The sequence below is a fragment of the Rhineura floridana genome, chromosome 3 (assembly GCF_030035675.1).
Source record: "Rhineura floridana isolate rRhiFlo1 chromosome 3, rRhiFlo1.hap2, whole genome shotgun sequence".
NCBI classification, from domain to species: Eukaryota; Metazoa; Chordata; class Lepidosauria; order Squamata; family Rhineuridae; genus Rhineura; species Rhineura floridana.
This window is the reverse complement of record NC_084482.1, coordinates 196,656,322-196,683,774: the sequence shown is the minus strand read 5'-3', so window position 1 is coordinate 196,683,774 and position 27,453 is coordinate 196,656,322. Positions and strand designations below refer to the sequence as shown.

Sequence of the window (27,453 nt, the reverse complement as noted above, 5' to 3'; positions counted from 1 at the left end):
CCTGGATTCTGGAGAGAGGAACACTTTACACAGTAGATTCTGTGCTCACATTTTACACTTTTCTTAGAGGCCAATTGTCTGTGTCTAAATAAGCAGGATGCAGATCTGCATACCATCTTACAATTATTGCATCTCTGCAGTGTACCCACATTACTAGCACATTCTGTACTAAGACACAGCCTGCAGCGATACATACAGTTATGCATGTGTGTGTATAACGTATTGCAATACTCACAGTAGTTTTTAGATCCAAAAACAGCTTTTACATTGTGTACTCCATAATAATGTTCATCATGGAGAAGCATAGTATAGGTTTTGGGGTATTTCGGTCCTATTGTGTGATACAGATTCCATCCCTTTTTTTTACTGAAGTGGCCTACTTGGATGTTGACCTTTAAAAGGTCTTCAAAAAAGGAAACATCATTAAGGGCAACTTTCTTTTGATCACTCCAGCCTAGTTCCTTATGCAACTCCCCTGCTGCTGTCAACAATTCGAAAACTGTACGGGACTTCTCAGCCATAACAGCTAAGAGCCCTCCAGCAAAACAGAGATTGTTACCCATGGAGTTTAAATCTACCAGATATTGTCTTTTTTTACTGATGATTGCACTGTTGGGTATAGAACCTATTGCCCTATGGCCTCCACCATTTGGAGGCCTCACAATTGTAACAACCAAACGCAGAGAGACATCTGCAAGTATTTGTGCATTGCTCTGCAAGAGGTTGCTCATGTGCGTTAGAAAGTCCTCAGCATTCAAGGCATCCCTATTCCTTCTGACTGAAAATAGTGGATCTGATAGACCCCCACCCTCTAACCTTATTTGAACAAAATCCTCAGGAGCGATTCTACTATTAATATCCTGTAGAACCATCTGGATGGCATTGTATAATTCTGATACAGCATGGGCATATGATCTGATACGGTCTAGATTAATAAAATGGAATACCTCAGTAACACGCAATGCTTGGAAGCCTTCAAAATGTCTTTGGTATGTTGCAACACGATCTACATATACCAGCCCCTCATGATCACTGGGTGCACATTCACCTTCACTATCTGGGGGTGGTGTAGATGAATGCGAGACATCCTGAGCTTGTGTAAACATGTGTGAACCTGAAGCCCCTGCATCCTGTGGTGTTTGGAAATGTTTTAGAACTGCTGTGCCTAGAGAAGGAGTATTTTTACAGCCTTTTTTACCTGACCGCTTATGGCTTTTAGAGGCGGAGAGTGTTTTTTTAGCCATGCACAGTATTTTTTTAATCCTCCTTCTCCAGTACAGCTGGGACTGGGTTGGTTTGCTTTTCCCAGACCTTTTTTTGGGTTTACCACCACCCCTTTGTACATGCTTAGCAATACTATTAGCACTGCAGTGATACTGTTGTTGTTTTTTAATCTCTTTAAGAAGTGATGTCATGGCTGGTGAATCAATACAGCCCCCTCTACAAAACTGATTTGCAGATGTTTGATACTGTTTGGCATTCATCATCATCATGCTAGCTTTTTTAAACATATTCCTAGCTTTTTTAACCACGTTCTCAATAGCTTCATATGTATTTGATACCAATCTATACTGCTCAATGCAATTATGTAGATCTTGCTCCTCAGGCCCCTGTGTGGGAATCCATAACTTTAAGGATTCTTGTGATGCTTGTAGAGGGCTGTCACACCTTCTCTGTATAGGTTCTGGATCAGGAACAGCCTGGATCTCTATGTCTGTAACTTCAGCTGTTGGTGATGGTTTGTTGTACACTGTGAGGAATAACAAACATATTAGCTCTTTTGATGGTTTCCTTATTGACCTTAAATGACCACTACAACTTGAAATAACTTATTTACCTATACCATCTGAGGTCTGCGGTCCTTCTATGTGGTGCATTTTCTTGGTTTTTTTAAGGGACGGTCCTGCCACCTCAATTTCCTGACAATTTCCTGAAACCTGTTACCTACAGCCAGAAAACATATCAACGTTACACGCTTGAGAATTTTACAGAAATTAGAAATTGGTTCTTTTCATAGTCCTTTATCATACCATTATTTGAGATCCTGACAGGGGTGGTGCTTATCTTTCTCTTCAGTTTAGAACCATAGCGAAAGCTTGGCCCTGGAGTTTCTGAAGATAAGGAATACATGTTGAGACCTGCCCCCTTGGAACCAATACATAGCATGACTGGGGTTTAGCAGCACATTCAGAAAAGATGGAGAATCATACATTCATCATGGTTCAAAGCTCCTTAAATTTTGTTTGTGGGAGAACAGTACCTAAGATACATCATTTCAAACCGGTCCTAGTTTTTGAAAATATTGCCCGCCCAATTCAAGATGAGATTGAAGAAAAAATAGCCCCATTTTTGAACTCTCTTGAAATTAAATCTACAGAGGCAGCATGCAATACTTTTGGCAGAGTGGTTGATTCTGTATTTGCTGATGAAAAAGCAAATTGGGGTCATCTTTTTACAACCATTCTATTTGGAGGTATTATCGCTAAAAAATTACAGATGTGTGGAGTTCCTCTGACACAAAGCAATGAGGATCAGCTTATACATTACATCACAGCATACATCACAAGTACAAAATCAGAATGGATCGTGGAAAATGGAGGATGGGTGAGTATAACAAAAATATATTGTTCTTAAGTTTGAGAAATTAGCTGCCTTCAGCCATAACAATAAATACTCTCTATCTTTATTGCAGGAATATGGTTTTGTTAAGCATTTTGAGAGACCTTTCCACAATATGAAGATCAGAATCATGGACGTATTCAAGAATTACTATCCGCCGTTTTGGTTAATATTCCCTGTTTAATATATCCTGTATAATTTCTATCTGAGAAATAAATGTACAAACCCAATAACAAGCATAAATTACCTTCAGGCAGATTGGATGAATATTGCTGCATTGTCTTTGATGCTTTACCACCCTGAAGAACAGAATCTGTGGGGGGAAAAGGGGGAATTCTTCATGTGGGACCAGAAATAAACTATATGTTGCAAATTTGTCGAGAAAAAAAAGAGCTTACTTGCAGACATTCTCTTATGATGCTGGGGGCTTTTTTCTATACTATATTTAAAAAGAAAAGTAAATTTAAACCCTGTTATTTCAGCAGAGCGCTAACAGCCTCAAACTTTTTAAATTGTGCTAGGAAACTGTATATACCTGCAAATAATTGCTGTGGACTTTTCTATACATCATTTAAACTATAACATATTTATGAAATAAAACTATGTATCACAATAATGAAATAAACATGTGTCTTCTAGAAGCTCAGAGTGTTTGCAGAGAGAAATAGCCCAGTGGGGAAAAAGAAATTTAAAAAGGGCTAGAAACAGCTTCAAACTTATTAAATCGTGCTAGAAAAACAATAGATGTTTAAACTATGCATCGCATTAATGAAATAAATAGTTACCTTCTAGAAGATTAAATTGTTTATTTTAAAAAGATTTTTTAAAAAGGTTAGAAACAGCCACATGGCCTCAAACTTATTAAAACATGCTAGAAAAACAATAGATGTTTAAACTATGCATCGCATTAATGATTTAAAAAGGGCTAGAAACAGCCACATGGCCTCAAATTTATTAAATTGTGCTATAAAAACAATATATGGTACTCACCAATGCCAGATAAAAGAAAGATAGATCCTGAGCTGCGTAGGCCCTTTTATATCATCACACCTAATGTATGCAGACCTTGGCTTTGTGATTGGTTTACACTACACCCTGGAGAGCTGCTATTTTTTTTACCTATAGAGAGCATCCTGTATTGGCCGTTCCAATACCAGGTGATCTCCTCTAGAATCATATGACCATACCGTGTGGTTACGGCCATTTTATTTTCTCCTGGCCCATGTGGTCACGGCCATTTTTCTGACCCATGTGGTCACAGCCATTTTTCTGGCCTGTGTGGTCACTGCATGGCTGGCTAGTTTCTAGGATGCCGTGCAAAAACCATGTGTTTTACAAAAATAACCAGGGATAACTGCATCCTGAAAAAAACAGGGTATCTTTGATCTGTGATTGGTTCCACAATATTACAGGTATGTTGCAAAGTGGCTTTTTTGTTGTTGTTAGGGGGTGGGGGGTGGGGGTGTTATAACTGAAGCTCTCTGGTAAGCCTGAATTTAACACTGTTCATTCAGATTATACAGTATAAAAACCCTGCATCTTACAAGCATGCTGCATGCAGGGGGCAGCTCCTTTAGCTCAAGGGTAACCCTATATTTTAGTTTTCAGAGATTTACCTAGAGGGATATAAAAAAACAGATCCTGTACATTTATTCTGTTTGAACCGTAATCTCCCCAGTTTCAATTAAGACCTAGGAGAAGCTGACCATTTAGGATTAAATCCTAAGAAGCTGCTCATGGTCAGCATCCATTATATTTATTTACTTTTGGCATTAAAGCAGAAATGGTGAGGATGATTAACTCAGCACCTTGAGGGCTGCCTAATTTAATCATTCATGTGTTCCACAGGAGGAGATTATTTACATCTTTATTTTAAAAAAAGAAAGAAAAACACACTATGTTTCCAAAAGAGCGTTTTATTCAGAAGATTCATTGAGAGATGTAAGAAAAGTTTTGTAACTTCTGTTCTTAATAACATTTAAAATGTGGTTTAGATATGACTGGTCTGTGTCTCTCAGTATCTTTTCAACAAATTTGACAGACTTCTGGGAACGGCCTACCCTTGTTACAAGGGTTAATACTGCATCAACAGTTGCTTGTGTTAGAACAAGACAATTCAGACTGCTGCTAAGATAACAACATGGAGCACACTTTTAAAACAGATCTTTCCACATATAATTCTCAACATTCTAGAAAGGACAGGATTTGTCCAGGTCAGACAGTCATGTCTTTTCTGAGATGGGGCCTGAATTAGGCACCCCTCACAAGAATTATACATATTTTGCATTAAACATTGCTTCAAAATGGCATACACAGTTGCTCTGACAATGCATTTCATTGCTGTCTTCCGTTTTCTTGGTAAAATGTTGTCTGTTTCATGGGTTTGAATGCCAAGGATGCTTCTAAGGATGAGATGTCTGGGATGATTTCTTGGCAGATCTGCAGAGTTCTAAAAAAGAAAATAAAAAATTAGAAAAATCAAACACATACCTCTGTTTGTTTTTATAATACACATGCATATAATCCCACTACAAACCAGCATGTGAATGTTTTCTATTGATACCGTCTTCCACAGGGGCGTTGGACATGGCAGGGAGCTAGCTTCAGCAGAGTTTTCAGTTACTGAAGATCCCTAGAAAAGTAAGGACATGTTTTCACATTTTTTGCCTCTCCTATATTTTGCAGTTCTCCACGCATGTAGTTTACACTTAAATCTTACCGGCATTACAGCGTTATCTGTTGCAATGGCCTCCAACATGCTGTTCCACGTTTGGCTGTTCTCTTCCTCTTTTAGCAGTTTAGTTGGTGAAAAACGTTCATCTTCGTTAGAACATGTGGTAATAAAGCGCTTTCGAGGGTTAGGCCTCTCTGAGGGTGGCGGCATAGTTAATTCCGTAGGACTCAAAGGGGTGCTGGCAGGTTCCATGTTCGATCCTCAAAGCATGTCTGGGCATGCATAATACACCTGTGTACCAGGTCTCACCGTCCCCTCTCCTGATTGGTTGGGGATTCAAAACCTCCCCCGTTGGGTGACGTAACTGTAGAGGGGTTACTTATCCCTATTAGGCTGCTCTGGAGAGGAGGGGGTGGAAATGGACCCCTTTGGGGTCCATTTCCGGCACCCTAATTTCACCTAGGGGTTTTAAACCTCTTCAGATTGGTCCCCTGGAGACCACATGCTCGTAGAGGGGTCACATGCCCCTATAGGAAGCAGTCTGGAGAGGGGGCAGAAATGCACACCTTTGGGGTGCAATTCCGGTACCCTGTTTTCACCTTTGGGGTTTTAAACCTCTTCAGATTGGTCCCCTGGAGACCACGTGCTCATAGAGGGGTCACATGCCCCTATAGGGAGCAGTCTGGAGAGGGGGCAGAAATGCACCGCTTTGGGGTGCAATTCCGGTACCCTGTTTTCACCTTTGGGGTTTTAAACCTCTTCAGATTGGTTCCCTGGAGACCACGTGCTCATAGAGGGGTCACATGCCCCTATAGGGACCAATCCGGGACCCCATTTTGAGTAAAAATACGCCCAATGGTCCAGCGAGGACCACGTGTTCCTGGGGGGTCACAGGGCTACCGTTTCTGGGGTGGGGCATGAGGGCTGGGGCTTCTGGGGGACAGGATATCCGGTGAGGTCACCAGGGGAAACGGAAATCACGGGGTGGGCCTTCCGGGGTGGGCCTTCCGGGGGACTTCCGCTGACGTCACCCATCAAACTCAAAAAGGGCGTGGCGTAGCGGTTTGATGTGAGGTGGTCTACTATTACTACTCCCAATCTTAATTTCAGTTCTCCACATTTCTGTAGCAATTTGCTATTTTTTAAAAAAATAAAAAATCCACATTTTAGTGCAAATTTCTCCTAATAAACATGATTTTGTAGGTATTTGACTAATTACACATTTTTCCAAGCAATTTCTCATCGTATAATGCATTTTGTATGTTATTTTCACTCATATACAGTATTCATTTATATGCACATCTCTCCCTAACATATGCATTTTTGTAAACATTATTTGGTTGGCAAATTACATTTCAAAATTTGGATAAGTGTGAATTTTGAAAGATGGCTGTGTTTTGGTTCTCCTATTGTTTTGGAAAGTGCAAATTGGATAGATTTGGCTTGAAATTTGAACTAAATCGAATTTCTCCCCCATCCCTAACCTGGAACTCTATTGTCTGTTAACTTTCTTTTTGCTTTGTGCTTATAATTTTAGATTAGTTCTTGTGTAGTATTGATTTTTTACCCTATGTTGCTAAATTATTTTTGCTCTGTTTGAATTTATTGTTATGTTTTGTAAACTGAACATAAGAACATAAGAACATAAGAAGAGCCTGCTGGATTAGGCCAGTGGCCCATCTAGTCCAGCATCCTGTTCTCACAGTGGCCAACCAGGTGCCTGGGGGAAGCCCGCAAGCAGGACCCGAGTGCAAGAACACTCTCCCCTCCTGAGGCTTCTGGGACTGACTTCTCTCCCCTACCCCAATGCTTTGTATTTTGATATTTTGAATGTTTGTTGTAATCTGCTTTGGGCACAGCTCACTGTAAAAAAGCAGCATACAAATAAATGCAACCAATGAAACATTCTCCTAGTTCAAATTTGTTTCCCCCCCCAATAAAATGCAGCATTCCTTTTAAGAACTCAGCCTCTACCACTAGATAGGATACACGCTCCTAGGGTTTTCTCATTACCTGCTACCTGATCTTTTTAGCACAGTAGGTGAATCCTTTGTGGATTTGGAAAAATGAGCCTTTCCCATGATCTCCCTCCTGAAACTCCCCTGGCACTAGGAGGCCTGAATAGCACTGCAATGCTCTTTTCTGCTCTAGGCTGTGTGGAATCCTGACCAGGAAAAGTCCTCTTAGGCTATAAAATTGGATATTATTATCCAATATTGCAATATTGGGTGATATTATATTCACCCTTCACCAAAAGGTCTCAGGCAGGTTACAGAAATTTAAAATAAAATATTAAAACAGTTTAAAACAAATTGCAGTCTCACAGGAATAGGAATATGGTTGCAAGTCACACTGATTAGGGCTGTGCAAGCACCCTGCCCCATCTGATTCAGGCAGGTGGGGGGCAGCAGGGCAAGCGGGGGGCGGGCAAGGAGGCGGCAGGGCAAGCAGGGGTGGGCAAGCAGGGGGAGCGGGGGGAAGCCGGGCGAGCAGGGGAAGACCTTAACACCATTGCTACATTTGTACATACTTTCTATATATACCATTTTCATTTGGATATCTATTGGGACATTACAATGGCATATATCAATCTGTTATGTGTAAATTAAGATGGATATATTGATGCTTGCTGTATTGTTAAGGTGAGCTGATGGGGTCTTACTTCTTTTTATTTCCTATTTTCCCCCTTTCCCCCTCTTCATCTCATCATCAGTTTGCGATAAAAATCAATACAAATAAAAAGTGTACATGTTCAAAGGCTCTTTCCTCTTCTCTTTCTGTTCCCACCAGTCTTTGCTTCCCAGTGGCTCTATCCTCCAGGGATAAACTTCCATTCACAGTTACTGGGGCATCTGAATGGTGCCATCCACCTGTCACTGCTCTCTGCCCCACAGGGCAAAAACAAATAGATTCCTTAAAGAATGTGACACTAGCAACTCATGCTGCTGGCAGCATTTTCACAATGTGTTCTCAAAAGGCAAAACTACAGATATATATATATATATATATAAAAATCAGGGACCAGAAAAATAAGGACAGAGTGTATGCTCTGATGCTACAGGTAACCCCCTCCCCAATGAAATTTCTAAATTTTATGCAAACTTCCCTTTCACAAAATAAAACATTTGTAGTTCTTTGAACACTTTCTTTGGTGTTGGAGATTAGGATTGTGGGGAATGGAATTTGGGACAGTAAGGTAGGTAAAATAGGGCTGGATTCAGGATCATGGGGGTGCACTGCTTATGATATATGTGAGAAATCAAAACACAGATTTGCCCATTCCTACTTTGGGGTAATGGGAGGATAAACATTAAAATATTGTTAATCATTTGTGGGGGTGGGTAACACCGAAATTCCTGAAGTGACAGTCTTTTTTTAATTTAGGATCCAAATCCTGTTGGCGCGTATCACAAGAAACCTTGATCTTACCCTAAAGAGGCAATGTCCCTTAGTCTAAGATATCAACAGAAGCCAGATACGGGAAATTCACTGACTGAGGAGCAGAAATATTTCTTTTTTAGGATCCTGAAATGTTTGCTTAATGATCCCGATTCTTTACACGATGGCAAGGAGGCTCAAGAACAATATGATGGAAAAACTTTTTTGCTTATGTATTTGATGAAAAAATGCAAGGTAGCCATTCTGGATTCCAAAGGAAAAACCCAGTTGGAGAAGATGGTGCCAGTAGAAAACATTTACCTCAGATGGCGTGAAGGCATCACCAAGAAGGAGCCTCTCAGTCCAGACAACCTCCAAAGAGTGCAGAATGACCTGAAGCTTCTGGGACTACAGAACGAAGAAATCAGGGCTTGTTTTTCCCTGGCCAAGACCAAATTCACTCAGGAGCTCCAATGCCTGCAGACAAGCACCACCCTGAAAATAATTTGTGACAAAGTCATTCTGACCTTTGTCTCTGGCAATGGTGAAAATGTGGCCATGGTGTTGTATGATAATAATGGAGATCGAGCCACATATAGCATCAGTGTCGCAAAGTGGTGGATGAGAACTGGGAGGTGGGTTTGGATAGTCTTGTCTGGAATAGGTGCTGTGTCTGGCAAACTCATTGATATACTTTTTGCTGTTGAATCTTTGATAAAATCTTTCACTTTGCTGGCGAAATCTTTAATTCCTTTGGTGAAATCGTTACATTCTTTAGTTCAATCAAAGGTCCTCCAACACGAAAAAAGAGAGTAACCAGCACCTGCTTATTTCTACAGGCACAATGGAAGGCTTCAAAATGTAGCTTCAGGCTGCACATTACAACCTTATACGCATTTATGTGGGCATTATTTATTGATGATGATGATGATGTTTAGATCTCACCTTTCCTCCAAAATGCTCCAGGTGGTGTACATCACTGTTCTTCAACCTTGGGTCCCCAGATGTGGCTGGACTACAACTCCCATCATCCTTGGGCATTGGCTAAGCTGGCTGGGGTTGATGGAAGTTGTACTCCAACAATCCCTGGGACCGAGGGTTGAAGAACAGTGGTGGTCATGGTTCTAGTCAAGCTTTAGCAACAGCATAATCCTAACCATATCTACTCAGTACATCCTGTTGAGTTCTATGGGGCTTAGGCCCTTAGTAAGTGTGTTTAGAATTGCAGCCTGCAGGTGCATCCATCTTTACTCCCATCTATCATCTCCACAACACTAGGTGCCCTTTCTTCCTCCTGGTGACTGACTTGGCCTGAGGGCACTTAAACCCTTCTTGCCAGAAGCAAGTAGGCTAGATTAAATGTCCTCTACCCAGGCTCCATCTTTTAGCTAAGATTTCTATCTTAATTTCCAATCAGAGAAATGTTATTGTTTGAATTGTATGCTCCAAGCGACTGTGGTTGATGCTTAATATATCATGCTTAATGACATCACTGCTGCCTGCCCCTGTGAGATCGCTCAGACCCATCCGTGATATCACTCAGGCCTGGCCCTATGACCACTCCAAGGAATAAGGGTACACTTAAAATGTAGAGGAAATAATAATGTACAAATTTCATAGTGTGAAATCAGATACTGATTGGGACATAGTATAAAGAAATATTTATATAAGCATGACAGTCAAAGAAGTTTATTATTTACACAACCTGTAAAGATAAGTATAGTGCAATCTGATGTTTGTTTACTCAGAAGCAAGTCCCAATGTATTCACTTGGGGCTTACTCAAACGGAACTGCACACAGAACTGCAAGTCATAAGGAACTTCACTCACCCAATCCAAAATTCAGAATCATGCCATATTAAGCTGTTTTGCAACTGTTTATACATGTTTTTATGGTTATTGGATTTAAAATGGCTTTCTGTCTTGTTGTGAGCTACCTTAGTTTCCAACCCTACGTCACAGGGTTGTTGGAAATATTCCATGTACACACACACTGGAGATGTAAAAATACATAGATCCCCATATAATAGTTTCTTGTCAAAACCAGTTGGTCATTGCAGAACATTTTTTTAAAAAAACCAGTATTAGTTTCCTACATAATAAAAGCAGTGATACCTAAGTAAGCCCTGCCTGATTGCTTTAAAAATAGGATCAGATGGGGAGAGGAAGATTTACAACACAAACACAATTCTTTGCTATGTTCACTCAAAAGTCCCATTAATTTACAGCACAATCCTAACCATGTCTACTCATATGTAAGTCCTATTGAATTCAATAGGGTTCAAACCAGGTATTTGGGATTAGCGTTGCAGCTTTACTCCCAGAAACCTGAATATTGGATTAAAGCTTTGTATTTCAAAACACTGCCCTTTTCAACAGCCCAGGAAAATTTAAGCTTGTTTGACTCCTGCACACAAGAAAGACTGAAAGCTATATACTTACTCAATTTATGAGATGTTCAGATAAGCAGAAAAACAACAACAGTTTTCTGACCTTGCAGTGGGGTCTAGCTACTGCCTGGAGGTCAACAAATCCCTTGTCAATCACAACCCTGACTTATTGGCTACAAACCTGAAAGGGCGGGGTTGGAGCAGCCAGCTATGAGCTCATTTAACTGAAGTTGCTGGGGGGCTGGTGTTTTGGTGTATATCTCGTGAACCAGACCACCTAGAAACTTTTTTTTTTAAATGAAAGATGAAAGTCTGGAGATTAAGGTGACTTACTCAGAGACCTGGAGAGGACCCCAAAAATCCAGAGTCTCCAGGCGAAATCCGGACACCTGGCAACTCTACTCTTTTGCTCTTCTTTGGGGAGATCCATTGGCCTACAGATCTATGGAATGGAATGGAAGAAATATTTGATTCAGAACTCTGGCTTACAAACAGCCTGATTTTTTTCCTCTCAGCCTTGAACTCGGGGGGGGGGTTGCTGTGTTGACTAGGCCTCGCCTAATCTATGCTGTAAAAGACCTTAGTGTGAAGAAAGTACAGAAAGTGGATACTTCCAATGGCTCTGGGCCAAGGGTGTTCTCTGGCATGATCCTGGGATCACATCAGTTGCCCCGAGACCAAGTGAAGAAAAGTAAAGTGGCATGATGAACTTTTTTTTGCCCTCCTGACCTGCCATTTACCAATACTGAGGGAAAGAAAATGAACCAATCAGCAAGCAGCACAAGATTTTGGGATGCTGAGGAGCAGAGCTTCAGTATTTCTTCACTAGATTCTACTTTAAACTCATCTCTTTTTTTTTTTTTTACACAGAAACTGCTTGGTTTTTTTGATTATGTGATGCCTCTTTCAACAATAACTTTCCATACTAGGTTAGATTCTTCTGTACTGGGCTCTCCTTGGATTTTTGTACAGCTGTGATTCATCTTTGTTACTTCTTTGGGGATATTTTATTTTATGTAAAAAAGTCTATCAGAATTGTTCCTTGTTATTTTGACACCGAGCTAGCTTATTCTGTTTTGGGTTTGAACAGTCCAGATTGCTACACAGAGTTAGCTTTTGTCAGGCTTTGACCTATGAACAGCTTTGAATGGACTTCATTTTTATAGACTACTTTCCCTTTCTCCTTGATTTATGTTACTTTTAAAAATTTCCTGGTGAGGCTCAGACTTTACTGTTTTATTTTTGAATGCTTATCTTTTCTTTTCTTTTACTTCAGCTAATTGTCTATTTGGATTTTCCTGGATCCTGGACACCAGAGTGGTCTTTCCTAACCTGCACATACACAGAGGCTGGATTCCTCTGGATTGTATCCAGTGTTACTCAGAGTAAACCCATTGAAATTAACAGACATAACTAACTTAGGCCCATTCATTTCTATGGGTCTACTCTGAACAGAACTTACTTAGAGACAACCCTATTCAGTGAAACAATTGCAGGAGCGGAACAACTTCCACTTGCACAATGGGACTGCCCCCCCTCCTCACCCCATGTACCCCCTCAATCTGTTTGGGGGGCTCTCCCAACCTTCTGGAGCAGAGTTGGGGATGGTGCTTGGGCCCTTGGGTGGAGAGGAGGAAGGCTCATTGTGCAAGTGGAAGTTGTTCAGCTCACGCAGTTATTTAGCTGTATGCCACCCTATGTTTTCCCCTTGACCTAAAACCCTGTGTAGTTAGGGCAACTGGATGACCGGGAATTCATCATGGCATCCTGTGTGTGCTTTCTCAAAAGTAGAACTTACTATGTTCAGTGGGGATTCCTCTTTGGTGGTGAGTGTATTTAGAACTGTAGCTTTAGCAGGTTTGGAACTGGAGGACTGGTGGCATTTAGATGGACTTTTAATAAATTAAAATTAAGATCAACTTAACCATTGCTAACACCTAATGGATAAGTTGGACTTAATTTTAGTCATGCATGCTGTAATCTCTTACATGCAATGGCTACTTTAGCTGAAGCTGCAATATAGTTTATTTCACACTGAATTTACCTATATGATTATTGTAGTTCATATTGTTTTCTTACATACGTTGTTCTTGTATTTTCCTTTCCCTAAGATTCCATTGGGAAATAGCCTAGCTCAATGGTACAGCACATACTCTGTATGCCTAAGGTCCCAGGTTCCTATCTAGGAACATAGGAAGCTGCTTTTTAGTGGGTCAGACCATTGGTCTAGGTAGCTCAGTATCATCCACACAGACTGGCAGTGGCTCTCCAGGATTTCCGACAGGGTTCGCTCCCAGCCCTACCTGGAGATGCCCAGGATTGAACCTGGGACCTTCGGCATGCAAAGCAGATGCTCTACCACTGAGCTACGGCCCTTCCCAGATAGGGCTGTGAGAGATCCCTGCTTGAAACCCAGGAAAGCCAGTCAGTAATATTGAGCTGGGTGGACTAATGGTCTGATTCAGTATAAGGGAGCTCCCTAGGTATGTGTATATGCTTTTGATTTCTCTTTGATATTATTTGTGGATTATGGTTACATCTCTCATAAGCTAAAATACATTCATTGTTGTTGTTTTTCCCTGCTGATGGGTTTCAAATAAAAATTTCAAATCAGTTTCATTGTGATTCCTATCTGGTTCTTCTTTTCCACTGGACCAAATAAAGGACCACAGTTCAAGTACTATCCCATATCTCACATAAACGCCTTGCAATTCCTGTCCACATGGCAATGTTGAAGTGGGCAGCACATGGCAGGTAGAGTGATATCTGCAAAGGCATGCCGGCTGTTTTCATATACCCTGATCCTTTGTTTTTTAACCCTCTCAGGTTGAAACTATTTACCCCTGAATAGGGATGGGCAAGACTTTCAATTCAGTTCTCATTTCAAGTTGAATCTATCAAATTCACACTTTCTGAAAGAATATGAGAACCAAAGCACAGCCATCCTTTGAAATTTGCACTTATTTGAATTTTGTGATGCAGTTTGGCAACTGACCAATGTTTACTAAAATGGATATATTAGAGGAAAGTGTGCATAAAAAATATATGAGTGAAAATAAAATGCAAAAATGCATTATATGACAAGAAATGGCCTGCAAAAATGTGCATATTAGTCAAAACTGCCTTCAAAAATGTGTGTATTAGGAGAAATTCAGACTCAATTGCTGGAGAATTTTCATGAGGATTTCTTTTTTAAAAAAATTTGCAAATTGCTGCAGAAATGTGGAGAACTGAATTTACGACTGGAAAAGTGAAAAAATGAGAGAATTGAAACTGACAGATCTTTTCACCTCTACCCCAAGTCTCCCCTGCCCCCCCCCAATTTAAGCACATTGAGGTGGGGGAGTGGAGAGAATGAGATGTAGGACTGCTGCTGTCTTTACTGTCAGTCACACCATTTTCCTAAGGAGGAAGGTTCAGATTACCCTTCACTGCACTAAAAGAATGTGTGTGGGGTGTGGGCAAGGTGATGGGGCTTATGCCTTTTTATTTATTTATTTAAAGCACTTTTTTTAGTCCACTCTTCAGCCAAAAAGGGCTCCCAAAGTAGCATACAGATCATTACAAATAAGACAGTCCCTGCCCTCGGACTTACAGTCTAAAAGATATGACAGAAAAGGAAACAGGATTGGAGAAGGTGGAGGATAAAGGAAAACCCACTAAGCACTTTTTCTATTCTTGTGATGAGCAGCTGGAATTGAATTTTTTTTTTTGCACCTATAGTTTTAAAGCTCCCAAACTTTGTCCCCCAAAATTGGGGACAGGTGGGAGAATTTTGGTCGGTGGGGGGGTTGTACTTACTTTAATAGTTTACAGTTGCAGTTTGCAGGGGGGAGGGGCAAAAATAAATTACCCTTGAAAATTAGGGAAAGGTGTGATAAATTCTGGAAGAATATTCTGGAAGAATTCTCAGGGGTGCAGGAGTTTGTCACGGCACTTCCCTTATTAAAGTTATCTAGCCTTAATGCTGCAGTAACAGAAACAATCCAAGGGAACCTGGCCCTCCAAGCTTCACGGCAGGCCCCTGCCATTTTGCGTACCACATTCTTTCACGTGCATGCCACGTGCACACATACATCGGTCCTGTTTTCACAGCGGTGTCCATTGCAGCCCCCAGCTGGAGAACATGGCTGGAGAACCTACTTCAGCCTGAGGGCCAGTTTTCTTTTAAGTAACCTTCCAAGGGCCACATACCCAGGCTGAGAATCTGTTCTGCCCCTCCAATTTGTGTGTGTGTGTGCTACAGATATTTGCCTACTGTAAATATTGTGTCTTAAAGAGAAAGGCTTCATTATGGAAAGACATTCATGCAAGATCTCATAAAGACAAACTATCCTGGTTCTCCTCCCTCTTTTGTCTTTTCATTTGTTGGAGTTCATCCGGTGTGGAGGAAGTGGATATTTTTTGTTGTTTGAGGTGATTTCCCTCCCCCCTTCAGATGAACACTTTTATTATTTTAGATTGAATGTAATTTACTTCAGCACCTCCTCTGATCTGGTCCTTTCCCCTTAGAGGAGACTTCCCTCTTCTCACCCTGAACTTCTGTTTGTCTCCAGGCCACCTTTACTTAGCATGCGAAGAGCTGCTGGTGCTGGCGTGGGTTCAATTAAAAGGCTATGTATGGCACGACTAGGGGGCAGGACAAGCAAGAGAGGCGGCACTGGGCAGGAAATGGCACTGAGGCCCACTTGACAGGGGCCCACTGGGATTTCACAGCCCATTGTTTGGGAAACACTGCCATAAACTAAAACAATCCCTTCACTTCACAGCTCTAATCCAGCCTTTGCCAACCTGGCACCCTCCAGGTATTGTTGGACAACAACTGGGGATGTTGGAGAATCTTGACAGAAACAGAAACGGGAGTGGAAATTGCCTGTGTTTTCTTTTTCATCTCATCTCTGGAACGGAAATCAATCAAGTGAATATAACCAGCATTTGCCGTTTTTATTGCTTTCAGTCTGCAAATACTATGTAATTGATTACATTCCCCTCCCCCAGTTGCATTGTGTTTCCTTTGCAGTGAAATGAATGAGGTGGAATAGCATAATGACAATGTAACTTATGTAATTTCCGTAATAAATTACATAAATTATGTTAGTTATCTAATTTTGCCACAGCAGACAATGAAACAATGACATCATTTTTGGCAGAAAACAAACTGTAGCAGAACAGAACAAATAACAAATGCAGTGTGGAACAAAAAATAATGCCTTCTTATTTATATCCCTAACTACAATGCCCATCAGCCCCAGCCAGCATGACCAATGGTCAGGGATGATGGGAGTTGTAGTCCAACATCATCTGGAGAGCACCATGTTGACTGCCTTGCAGGGACGCTCAGGGCACTTCCAAACCGATGCTATTTTGTGGGTGGGATTCAATCACAAAGAGGCAAATTCAGGTTGTGCAGATGAAATGCAGAGCTTGGAAAAGTTACTTTTTTGAACTACAACTCCCATCAGCCCCAGCCAGCACGGCCACTGGATTGGGCTGATGGGAGTTGTAGTTCAACAAAAGTAACTTTTCTAAGCTCTGATGAAATGGCAGGCTGTTGCACAACACAGTCACTTCCAAAACAAAACCAGACTTTTTGTGCTAAGTGATTCGAAAATGCACTGGAAAGTGTGGGATGGCAATTGCTTGAAGTGCCATCATATAACCTCCCTCAATAAGCAGCTGACACTGTGTAATCTCTCCACAAAGTTTGTGCAAACAAATCAGGATGAATACTTAATAAACGTTGTCTGGAAGTGACCCCTAATGTACAAGGGCTTGATTGAGGGTCACTAACTCATTTTTTGGTTGGATTCTTGTGGCTTTTAAATTTACCCCATTTACAGCAGAGAGAAACTCAAGAGAGCACTGTCCATTCCACATCAATAATTATAGAAGATCCTGGAAAATAATTCCCTTCTTTGTCTTCCCATGCACCCCCCACAAACAACTTCCAGATTTCACTATAAGGTTAAATATTTTTCTCTCTGTTTTGTACATTTTTTTAACCAAGTACATACAATTATGAAAGCACATGAAGTCTGATCCGCCTGAGAGTCCACCTCCCCAGAGAGGCTTGCTGCTGTTTTGCAGCAAAATCATCTCTGCATGTTTACTCAAAAAGGAAGCCTCACTGTATTCGGTAGGAAAGTCCCCAAAGGTTTGCAACTTAGTCATAAGCTTACCCCCCCATGTATGGTAGTTTTTAATAGACGGAAATCGACTGCGCCTAAGTGTTTTCAGCCCTTTCTTCCTTTGCTTTGTTTTGTTTCCAACACCATGCTTAAGTTTTGTTTTCTTTGAAATGTTGGCTCAGGGCTGTGATGGTGGGAGGGGAATGAAAGAGAGATGACACTCGGAGGAAATCATCAGTCCAAAGGAAAGTAAATGTCCAGCCACAGAAGAGAACTGAGATCTAGACCCAGTTTAAAAATGGAAATGGACTGCCTTCAATTCCGACTTATGGCGACCCTATGAATAGGGTTTTCATGGTAAGCGGTATTCAGAGGGGGTTTACCAAGCCTTCCTCTGAGGCTGAGAGGCAGTGACTGGCCCAAGGCCACCCAGTGAGCTTCGTGGCTGTGTGGGGATTCGAACCCTGGTCTCCCAGGTCGTAGTCCAACACCTTAACCACTACATCACACTGGCTCCTTACAAGACTATAAATCAAGTTTATTTCTGTCTGTTCCTTCCTCCACCTGCATTCAGATTAAACACAGAGGATGACTCACATGTGTGTGTTTGTGTGAATCAGCCGCTGCTGCAAAACACAAATCCCAGTATGTTAAGCAGGAATGGAGACCTTCAGATGTTGCCTGACTCCAGATCCCATCAGCCCTGACCATTGGTCTTGCTGGCTGGGAGGGCTGATGGGAGCTGGTGTCCAATAATATCTGGAGGGCCACAGGGTCCCCCAGACTGGACTGGAAGATAAAGAATTTGAGAAAAATGTGCACAGCTTGTCAGGAGCTTGTGGGGGATTTCATAAAAATGCCTTTTTGAGTTTTCAAAGTGTTTTCACATGTATTGCTACTGGGAAAAGAGTGTGGGATGCACACATATTTATCCCTCCCTTCATCCAATAAGCTCAAGGCAGCATCTGTTAATGAAAACAGAAAGGTGTGAACTAGGGATGGAGGAGACATTTGATTCAATTTGCATTTAAAGCTGAATCTCATCAAATTTGCACTTTCCGAAACAAAAAGAGAACTGAAACACAGTCATCCTTTGAAATCCACACTTACCCAAATATTTTACAAAAATGTATATACTAAGAGGAAAGTGTGCATAAAAATCCATACATTAATGAAAATAACTTACACAATGCATTATATTAGCAATTGGTTAGACAATAGTCAAAACTGTCAACAAAAATGTGTTTATTCGGAGAAATTTGCACCAAAATGCTGAAGAATTTTCACGAGGTAAAAAAAAAAATTGCTGCAGAAATGTGAAAAACTGGATTTAAGACTGGAAAAAATGAGCACCTGAGATAACTGAAATGGCCAGATCCTTCCATCCCTAGTGAGTACATAATACTAGTTCTGGGCCAACTGTGCTGGCTGCCAATTAGTTTCTGGGTTCAATTCAAATGCTTATTCTGACCTTTAAAGGCCTATATAGGACCACAGTACCCCAAGAGCTGTCTCTTCCTGCATGAATCAGCCCAGACCCTGCAGCCTGCAGAAGCCCTTCTCCATGTCCTGGCTCCAAAAGAAGGACAGGGGCTGGCTTGCGTCCATGGAATGGGGCTTTTCTGTAATCATCCCCAGTCTCTGGAATGCTCTCCCCAAAGAGGCACACCTAATGGCAACCTCAATATCATTTCAGCGACAGGTAAAAAGGCTTTTTATTCTCTGGGGCATATGGGCAGGTTTAAAGAGATTGTTGTTGCAGTCACACAATTCCGGCTTCAGCATGTGCTCCTACAATTGTTGTTGTATTGACATTGTGGGTCCTTTAGCAAATCCTTTAACAAATCTCCAGAGACACACCCAAAACGTGTGTGACATGGCATGTCAGGAAATTGAAAGTTAAAAATGAGAGGAGAAGGAGGAGGCCAAACGATGGGTGTGACATGTGTCCTAACTGAAGAAAGTCAGAGTCCTTGGAGGGCAATCTCTGCTATCTGGTCAGCACACATTACAGGTCGCAGTGAAGAAGACAGGACAGGAGGCTCCAATTCTTTTCCGTGGATTAGAATACAGAAGGTTAGTAGCCTGGATTCCCAGCTTCTCTTTGGTGGGAGCTTGTTCCGATTTGTGTGTGTGTGTGTGCCAGTATGCACGCACATGTGAAAGAATCTATTTTTTAAAAAAGAAAAAAATATATTTATTTAATCAAAAACGTACTTCACATTTATTCATTTTAGTCAAAAACATGTTATTGAATAATTCAACAACATGTAAGAAATAAGGAAATAAAGGCGGAAATATAGCTGAACAGAAAGTAAAATTGATTAACATTAGGGATGGGGTGCGCTATCCAGTTTTCAATTTGTCAAATGGGCTGCCAGTTCGTATTTGATATAAATTGTGTTCCACTAGTTATTGTGATTGCAGGTTCTCCCCTTTTTTTGTTATTTTTTCTGAAAAATTAACTAATTTTCTCCATTATGATGCTCTATATTTATATAATGTATACAGCAGCAGCAGATTACAAAAATAATTACAAAATTCTTGCTGGGGATTATAAAAAAATATGGTGTTGCTAACAGACACGAATGGACTCAAAGAGTGGGAACCTGTTCGACGATGAGCCAAATTTGTGACAGAATTTGATACCAAATGCAATTTTGTGAATATTCTACACCATCCATAATATTCTCTCTCTCTCTCTCTCTCTCTCTCTCACTCACTCTCTCTCTCTCTCTCTCTCACACACACACGAGTACACATTTGAGTCATTGCATTATTAATACTGGAGGATAGTAACATCTTTTTAAAAGATTTTGTTTGTTTGTAAGTACCAGGATGTTGTCTTTGAGGATCTTATGATATTCTCACTTGAAGGTGAAGTTACTAAGAATTCCAAACAGTGACATCTTTCGTTGGAGGCCTTTGAACACTGTTGTCATCAATTAGCTCAGTCGACTTCAGGGATAGGAGAGACATTGATTCAACTCACATTTAAAAGGAGAACTTACCAAGTTTACACTCTCCACAACAGTAGATGAACCAAAACACAGCCATCCTCTAAAATTCACACTTCTCTGAATTTTGCAGTGCTATTCTCCAGCCAAGAACTATATTATCTAGAGTAAAGTGTGCATATAAAAATTCATATATTAGTGAACATAACATACAACAATGCAGTAGGGAAATTGCTTTGCAAAAATGTATATATTAGGGGAAAATGTGTTTCTTTAGAGAAGCGCATGCTAAAATGCTGATGAATTTTCATGAGGACTTTTAAAAATAAATAAATGGTGAACTGCTAAGGAAATGGGGAGAACTGAACTTAAGACTGGAAAAATGAGAAATTGAGAGAAGCTGAAATGGATGAGATCTGCCCATTTGGACATTATTCATTATCACACTTGGAAGAACTCCCAGTTCCTTAACATAGAACAAGGAGAAACATAATAAAAAGAGAATGCAGTTGCCTTTCTGCATTTTAGAAATGTGAAGGAATGGGTTTAGCAGCAGCTAGGTTTAGTTTTTTAACTGATGGGAAAGGGGGCACTTCTTGGGTCATACATCCAGTGGTGGTGGTGTACTAACAGAAAGTTTGGCATCCAATGTTTGCTGATCCCCTCTCTATCTGCTGCAGCCCCCTGCTCCATATTCCATCCTGTTCTGGAAGGGGGGCCCAACTTTCAGGAGCAGCCTTTCAGCGGCACGGGCTGGAGGGGGTGAACAGGGCAATCAGCAAAAATCAGGTGCCCCGCCTTACACTAGAACAATTACTTTTCACTAGCATAAAAGCCATCATTCCATACATAGCTTTGGCTGTGGGGCAGTATACAAGTTTAATAAATAAATAAATAAATATAAACCCAGTGTTTGGAAGTTTGCTTATGAATGTAATTACTATTACAATTATGCATTGTCTGAATGGGGTGTGTGTGTTGAGATTCTCTTTTCCCCTTTCCTTTTCAAAGGCCCTGTGCTGCACACATCCTCATACCATTTCCCTATTTTCCACAGACGGTTGGTGCCTAGACAAGATGGAGAAGTGCTGCCTTTTATCAACCCAGCCTGAGGTTCTCAGTGTGGAGAACATTGCGAAGCTGCGCAATCGCCTGGAATCTCTGGAGGGGCTTTCCCATGCACTAGAAAGGTGCCTAGATCACTCCTTGCTGAAATTTAGCCGTGAAGAGGGATGCTTGCAGGAGAATGCCCAGTTGGTAATACGCTGTGAAGAGAAGCAGTTAGTGTTTGTTTCAGGCAATGGAGAGAGCAGCATTGAGGTCTCCTTTGTGCAGGCAAATCCTTGTTATAAAATTCTGCTCCCCAAATTTGGCGACATGGTGGAGAAGTCACCCTGTGGTAGGTTGCTGTTGAGTGTGGAGAACCTGGAAAAGATTACAGGTGAGATCATCTCCTGGAGGGAAATGACGAAAGGCCTAAAGGCATGCTTGGAATACGGCCGTGACCACTTTTCCAAGGAGCCCATCAGGGTCCAGAAAAATTGCCGGATGCTGATACAACAAGATGGGAAAGAGTTTGAGTTAATTTCTGGTGATGGAGAGAATTGTATCCGTATCTACCGGACTGCAGATAGGAAGATCCAGTATGATATTGAGCTTTCTACTGTTTTGGATCGCTTTGTGAGGGCTTTCACCCCCAGTGTTTGGTGACCAAACTTTGCCATGATTATAGCATTATGTATTATAGCACTACTGAAGGACCAGGTCCCCTGAAGGACCAGGTCCGCAGCCTTGGGGTGGTACTTGACTCCAGGCTGTCCATGGAGGCTCAGATTTCAGCAGTGAGCCGGGCAGCCTGGTATCAACTACACCTCATACGAAGGCTGAAACCCTACCTTCCTGCTCATCAGCTCCCACTGGAAATACATGCCCTGGTCACCTCTTGTTTGGATTACTGTAATGCGCTCTACGTGGGGTTACCCTTGAAAACGGTCCGGAAACTACAACTTATACAAAACGCGGCAGCTAGACTACTTACGAATAGTCGCCACTGGGATCACATCACACCTGTGTTGTTCGATCTACACTGGCTTCCTGTTGTTTTCCGGGCCCAATTCAAGGTGTTGGTATTAACCTTTAAATCCCTATACGGTTTCGGCCCAGTTTATCTAAAGGAGCGCCTTCAACGCCACCAATTATGCCGCCCGACTCGATCAGCCACACAGGGCCTTCTCTCAATCCCGCCAACAAAAACAGCTAGATTGGCGGGAACTAGAGAGAGGGCTTTCTCAGTGGCGGCCCCCACCTTCTGGAACTCCCTCCCACAAGATCTACGGCACGCCTCTTCCCTAAATGTCTTCCGAAAAGCCTTAAAGACCTGGCTCTTTCAACAGGCCTTCGGGATTTCCGGGGAGGGCTAAATGCTATGATTAAATGCCTGATGCCCTGTATTATTATTGCTTTTGCTGTCGCATTGTTCTATTTTGTATTTTGTATTATTGTATTGTGTTTTAATTTTTCACATGTAAGTAGCCTAGAGTGGCCATTGGTCAGATAGGCAACGCATAAATTAAATTTATTTATTATTTATTACATTATAGCAGAGGGAGCCAATGTGGTGCCTTCAGGATGTTGTTGGTCACCAACTCCCATCATCCCTGACCATTGGTTGTGCTGGCAGGGACTGTTGGGAGTTGTAGTCCAACAATATCTAGACTCTAGAGGGCACCACAGTGGCTACTCCATATAACACTTTAGGTGGGCAGACGGAATATGAGATCAGGTGCCCCAAAGGGCTGTTTTATTGTGGCTTCATCAAGACTCAAGACTTCCTTTGGTTTAGCGCAGCACAAAATTTCAAATTAAGGAAGGCAATGTTCATATAGATGAAGACAGCCATACCATTCTGAATAGTCATACATCATTCATCATTAGCGAAGACTCATGGCCGAGTAAGATTGCCTTCCAAGATAAGGTCTTTAACAGTGGGTCCGTAAGTGACTGTGGAGGCCAATTCTGGATCCACACAGCCTCCCACAGTGAGGACATAGGTTTCCAGATGGAAGATGGTTGTGATGAGGATTTGCTTGACGTGCCTTCTGTTTGGTTCGTTTGTCCCATTCTCCCTGTTTTCATGCTTCTTCTAAGTCCACAGCACCTTTGATAATAGCCGACCTCCATTTGGGATGTTCATGGGCCAGGACTTCCCAGTTCTCGATGCTCATGTTACATTTTTTAAGATTCACTTTAAGAACATCTTTAAACCTCTTTTGCTGTCCACTGATATTCCATTTTCCATCCTTAAGTTGGGAGTAAAGTAGCTGCTTTGGAAGACAGTGATCAGGCATTTGAACAACATGGCCAGTCCAGCGAAGTTGATGTTGGAGGATCATTGTTTCAACAATGGTAGTCTTTGCTTCTTCCAAAATGCTATACGTTTTTCACTGCTCATGTGAACCCAGATTCACTACTTTCCTTACATCGGGGTAGGGAACCTCAGGCCTGGGGGCCGAATGCAGTCCTCCAAGCCACTGTATGCAGCCCTTGGCAGAGCTTGGAAAAGTTACTTTTTTGAACTACAACTCCCATCAGCCCCAGCCAGCATGGCCACTGGATTGGGCTGATGGGAGTTGTAGTTCAAAAAAGTAACTTTTCCAAGCTCTGGCCCTTGGGACTCTCTCCAGGCCATACCCCTCAGTGGCCACACTCCATGCCCTCTTTGGCTGCTTTTGCCCAGTTGCAATTTATCCTTGAATTGTCATAATGCCTCCAGCTTGTCTGGATGGAAGATTGATAGGTGGCTGTGGGTGCCCAAACACCTCAGGCTTTTGTGTGGCTAGAATGTAGCCCACTTTACAAAGTTAAGAGTCTCACCCATTGCTACACCTACATTTGCCTCTGGTCCACCCACCTCCAGCATGTGGCCCCTGGAAAGTTCCCCACTAGGAAATGTGGCCCACAGGCAGAAATATTCCCCCCCGCCTGTGCTTTATGCAAAAAGAATAAAATGGACATAAATTGGACATCATAAATGGCAGGGTTCAAAATCTAGTAGGAGGACATTTCAGTCTCCCAGAATACTCTGCCACTGACTTTAAGGTGGTCATCCCTTAAAGGTGACACTACTGAATTACAGTATATCAAGAGGTCCAGGGCTGTCACCTGTGGCTTGAAACGGGATAACGGGGCATTTTTTCTGTCATTCTACTACATGTGCCAATTAGTTTACCAATGGCAGGATATTTGTCTTACCACATACGCTTCCATGTGAATGATGACTGTTAATAATTGTCACAGTTTGTATTTTTTCCATTTCCTTTACCTTTGGCCTCAAAGCTTACAATCCCTCCTCGCACACTAAACCTACAGTTTAGATTTACATGCCATGCATCTGATGAAGTGGACTTTATTCCATAAAAATGTATGCCATAATAAATGTGTCAGTCTTGAAGATGCTACCACCTTTGCTGTTTTTCTACAGCATCCTCACAGGGCTATCCCTCTAGAAACTGTAGGACAGGAATGGTGAACCTGTGGCCCTCCAGATGCTGCTAGACTACAGCTCCCTTCATCCCTCACCATTGGTCATGCTGGCTGAACCTGATGGGAGCTGGAGTCCAACAACATCTGGAGGGTCACAGGCAGGGCCAGCCACAGGCATGCCAGGGCCCTTGGGCACCATCCTGCCCCGGGCCCTGGCACTCCGCTTCCACGATTCACCACAGTATTGCTGCCACTGATCACAGAGTGGGAGCTTCGGAACCCCCGCCATTCCCTCGTTCAACCTACCTTTCTTGGCTGTGAGTGTTGCGGCTGTGCGCGCAGGGCTGCCCTTACCCAAGATGGCGGCTGAAGTTTCCCTAAGGGACTGAAGCCTCTGCCACCATCTTGGCTGATGGTAGGGATGCATGCGCATAGCATTTTTGTACACTATACACACTTCTTAACATATAGGTCAATTGTAGCTGAATTGTGAATGCCTTTTTTTTAGAAATGGAATTGTAACTTTTTAAAAATAGTATTTGCTTAAAAGGGCAGCCTTTAATCTACTGTTCTGTCCTTGGCTTGCCCTGGTGCTCTGATATAACAGTGCCATATGGCAATCTGAGTTTTAAAAATTAATTCTAGAATGCCTGCTAATATCTCAGCACAGTGGAGTAAGTTGTGAGTGCAGGGAAAGGGCCATTGCAGCATCTGCCTTGCATGCAGAAGGTCCCTCAGGTTCAGTCCCCAACGTCATCTCCAGGTAGGAGAGAAGCCATCAGGGACTGAATCTGAGAGACCTTCTGGGAGAGACTCCTGCCTGAATCTCTGGAGAGCTCCTGCCAGTCAGTGTAGACAGTACTGGTCTAGATGGACCAATGATCTGACTAAGGCAGCTTCCTATGTGAGTAGAAATCCTGGTGGAGAATTGAAACATTTATTTGAAGTGTTTTTTTCAAAGATCTTTGCAAATGACAGGAAAGGATGGCTTCAGCCCCTCCCCCCACATACACAACTTTTTTGTCTGTGAAAGGATTAAAGTAGAGAAGCCAACAGAAACAGCAAAAAATGAGAATTATTTCTCGGTACATTTTGTGGAAGATCCCAGGCTCTGATACTATTCATATAACCTGTCTATCATTAACATGGTAAACCAGAATAAATTTGTAGGAGCTAAGGCCTACAAAACAGGTAAATTTACCCCAACAAATTAAAATAAATCAAAATTTTGTATTTTTATTTTATAAGAGGGGGTTGCCCTGGACATCATATAGAAAGTAGAGAAACAGCAATGAAAGCACTTAACACATTTTTTGTTTTTCCCTGGAAGGACTGCAGCTCAGAGATAGAGCATCTCCTTTGCACGCAGAAGGCCCCAGGTCCATTCCAGACATTTTCAGGTAGGGCTGGGAATGTTCCCCCTCTGAAATCCTGGAGAGTCACTGCCTGTCCGTGTCGACAGTACTGAGCTAGATGGACCAATGGTCTGTCTGTATAACCCAGGTTCCCTGTAGATGTCTCTACATCTTCCTGTTCTGATATCTGGCAATTAAATTCAGGCCAGCTGTGCGAATTGTGACCACAGGAAATGGGATGAGGTCTGTGCAAGTTGTAGAATCATAAACTCCAGCTCTGTCGTGACCTTTAAATTCTCCAGGATACTTGACGTCAGCTCTGCCTGTTGCTGAAGAGAATTTCTCTCCTCCTCGCTGTTCCTCTTGTTCCGCACGCCCTCTACTGGCAGCCTGGCCGATGTCCGTGCAGACGTTTTGGATGTGCCTCTTTAGCTGGATTGCATCTCGGAAAGAAATGTCATTTGGGGGAAATCGAAAGTTAAACCATCCCGAGGGAAGAAGGAGAGTGGAAAGAGAGTTGAGTCCAGAGAAGCAGTTTGCCTGCCAAATAACACTTGCAGCCAGCATGACATAACTGGTTAGAGTGGTCAAGCTACTGGGGCAGACCCAGGTTTGACATTCAAGTCCAGTCCTCCCGAGTGTATTTTGTGCCTTGCACTATAGGTATGTCTGCAGCCGCCTATTCCTCCACAAAAAACAAAGCAGACGGCTCTCATCGCACAGTCCCTGTCCTCCTCTCCGCCCCCCCCCGCAGCCGCTTCCAATTCCCTTTCAGCTCTTACCTCTCTCCCAGCAACTGAGCCTGTGAAAAGCGGCTCTCCCCGCCGCCCTGCCCTTCCTCTCCTCTCGCTCCCCACCTCGCCAGGCAGGTTCCTTGCGAGCCCCTTGAGACTCCGTGACAGCATCTCTGTGCTGGGGCCGAAGCCCAGACCCTCCTTGTTTAAGGGGGAGAGGCGGGGTAGGCTGGGGCGGGGGTTGGGATGAAGGCGACGGTTGCACAGGGCATTCGCACGGGCCTCCATCTCTGAGCTGCCCTGGTTCACTGGCAGAGCCCCTGCTTTGCAGGCGAAAGATCAGTCCCCGATGGCGGCATCTCCAGGAAGGGCTGAGAAAAGACTCGGAATCTAAAACCCTGGAGAGCTACTGCCAGTCAGCGTCGGCACCGCTGAGCTTAAATGGACAATTGGTCTGACTCTGCATAAGACACCTCCCTATAGTCCCCAACTGCTTTTTTAAATTTGCTTTTTTAAAAAAGTGTTTTTAAAATTGGTATATTTGTGTTTAATGATTTAATTGTAAACCGCCCAGAGGGCTTTGGCTATGGGGCAGTATATAAATGCAATAAATAATAATAATAAATCCCCAATCAGCCATGTAGCTCTGTGGGTATCTTTGGGACAGTTACTGTGTCTCAGCCAGGCCTACCTTACAGGGTTGTTGTGTGGGGATAAAAAAGGAGGGGGAACCATT

At 42.4% G+C, this 27,453-nt stretch overlaps 1 long non-coding RNA gene across 1 annotated transcript; it reads right to left on the bottom strand.

The window, feature by feature from the left end:
- Positions 1–18,499: 18,499 nt before the first annotated feature.
- LOC133380988 (uncharacterized) lies at positions 18,500–27,032 on the bottom strand. Its single transcript, XR_009761605.1, has 3 exons — positions 26,766–27,032; positions 20,201–20,308; positions 18,500–19,358 (listed from the first exon to the last, which is right to left on the bottom strand). It is a non-coding gene; the product is annotated as an uncharacterized LOC133380988 (long non-coding RNA).
- Positions 27,033–27,453: the final 421 nt, after the last annotated feature.